Raw genomic sequence first — 2,344 nt, forward strand, 5'->3', positions numbered from 1 at the left:
CCAAGTTATTGTTTAAATAATACAAAAACTATATTGTATAATATTACATAATGTAATAGATGGTAACTTGCCTATTTGAAATGTTGAAGCTTGAGCCTAGCCTTGAAGGATGTCTTCTTCTATTGTTGCTGTAGAAATACATATGAAATCAATAATTTTTAAGTGAAACAATAGCTTGCTACCCTAATAGAAGTACTTACTCACTTATTTTCTATACTAATAAGTTATTACTAACCTTAATTTCTTCATAAAGCATAGATGATAGTTATTAGTAATAACTTAATAACTATAAAAAAGGATGGTAACTATTAAAAGTTTTAATTTTAACTTAAAACTTGTGTATTAAAAGTATTTCATTTCAATATAATACAATCAGGCAAGTTATTGCTTAAGTAATACAAAAACTATATTGTATAATATTACATAATGTAATAGATGGTAACTTACCTATTTAAAATGTTGAAGCTTAAGCCTAGCCTTGAAGGGTGTCTTCTTCTATTGTTGCTGCAGAAAAACTACATATAAAATCAATAATTTTTAAGTGGACTGTGGAAGAATAGCTTGCTACCCTAATAGAAGTACTCACCTTTGTTCTGTACTAATAAGTTATTATTAACCTTAATTTTTTAATAAAGCATAGATAATAGTAAAATGTAATAACTTATAACTATAAGTATAAAAAGATGGTTAGTAAAATTTTTAGTTTTAAATTAAAACTTAAATTAAACCTAGAGTCTAGACTCTACACTCTAGTATATTAGAATTTAAAGTATTTTTTTTTTCGAAAAAAAAAGTATATTAGAGTATTTAATAAATGACTAATGTTATTGTTAAAATTTTAAATCGATTTGAGAATTTATATCATAAATCATGATTCATCATTACAATTTACAACTTACAATTTATATTTTTTATTTTAAGTGTGTTTTTAAAAAACATATAAGATATATATATATATATATATATATACTAGTAACTAAATACATATATATAAACTTAGAAGTTATAATATTGTCATATTAATATATATTAGACTAGACTCTTAATTCTCAGGACCTAGTATATTACACACTTTATACTAGTAACTTAGTAAGTTGTAACTACATACTACACACATAGTTATAACTTATAACTTATTAGTTATTACATATAATATATATATATATATATATATATATATAGTATATATATCTATATATATATATTATATATATATATATATATATATTATATAGACATGGAAATTAGAATTTTAGCATGTCATTTGACATGGATAATTTTTAGTGGCCTTTCATATGAAAAGGAAAATTTTATACTTTATATGTCATTTGACGGACATTTTTATTAGATGTATGTTTTTGACGGGCAAAATGGCCTTTGACGGGCATTACACCCGTCAAATTTTTGCCCTGGTCATGTCTATGTATATATATATAAATATATGTATACATCTCCATATGAAATTGAGTTATTAAGTTTGATTTATTATTGATTTTTGAATCAGTTCTATGGGTGTCGCCGGCATCATCACTAGCGACATCTTCAATCGGTTCCTCTCAGAACGGGAATTCTCCCCGGCCAATGGCTTCTACACTTATGCATCCTTCCTTGCGGCAGCTTCTGCGTACGAGAGCTTCGGGACCACTGGCAGCTCTGATGTCCAGAAGCGTGAGCTCGCTGCATTCTTCGCCAACATTGCCCATGAGACAGGAAGTATGTGACACAACCAAAAAGATGCTTTCTATAGCAAAAAATTCATCAATGTATGAAGCCATGATGTGTTGGTATATATATATTTGTGGTCTCAGGTGGACAATATGCTGGAGGAGATTAACAAGGAAACTCTTTGTGACACGTCATTTGGCGTCCCTTGCGCCCCCGGGAAACAGTACTACGGTCGCGGCCCATCCAACTCTCGTGGAACTACAACTACCAGGCGGCCGGAGAAGCCATCGGGTTTGATGGAATCAACAATCCCGAGATTGTCGCGTCCGATCCCATCATCTCCTTCAAGACGGCCATCTGGTTCTGGATGACGAGCTCATCACCAACTTGTCACAATGCCATCGTGGACGGCATCGGGTTCGGTGGCACGATCAGGGCTATCAATGGGGCCATCGAGTGTGAAGCAATGCTTCTAACCCGGGCGCCCGACAACACCGGATCCAACTCTACCAGTCGTTCTGTGACACCTTGGTGTAGACCCGGGATCCAACCTCTCTTGTTAAAAAACATGTGTCATTTGATGATGCTAACAAGTCTTGCGGAATAATGTGCATCTTGGAATGATATACCTTAGCCATCACATCACATGAATAATGGCCCTATTCTATCATTCTCATTA

At 32.3% G+C, this 2,344-nt stretch overlaps 1 pseudogene; it reads left to right on the forward strand.

The window, feature by feature from the left end:
* The first annotated feature begins 1,449 nt into the window (after positions 1-1,449).
* LOC147861313 (endochitinase 4-like) lies at positions 1,450-2,308 on the forward strand (annotated as a pseudogene).
* The last annotated feature ends 36 nt before the right edge of the window (positions 2,309-2,344 follow it).

Source organism: Azolla caroliniana, unplaced genomic scaffold, assembly GCF_043228905.1.
Source record: "Azolla caroliniana isolate FFs.n. ecotype wild unplaced genomic scaffold, voAzoCaro1.0.p SCAF_8, whole genome shotgun sequence".
Taxonomy (NCBI): domain Eukaryota; kingdom Viridiplantae; phylum Streptophyta; class Polypodiopsida; order Salviniales; family Salviniaceae; genus Azolla; species Azolla caroliniana.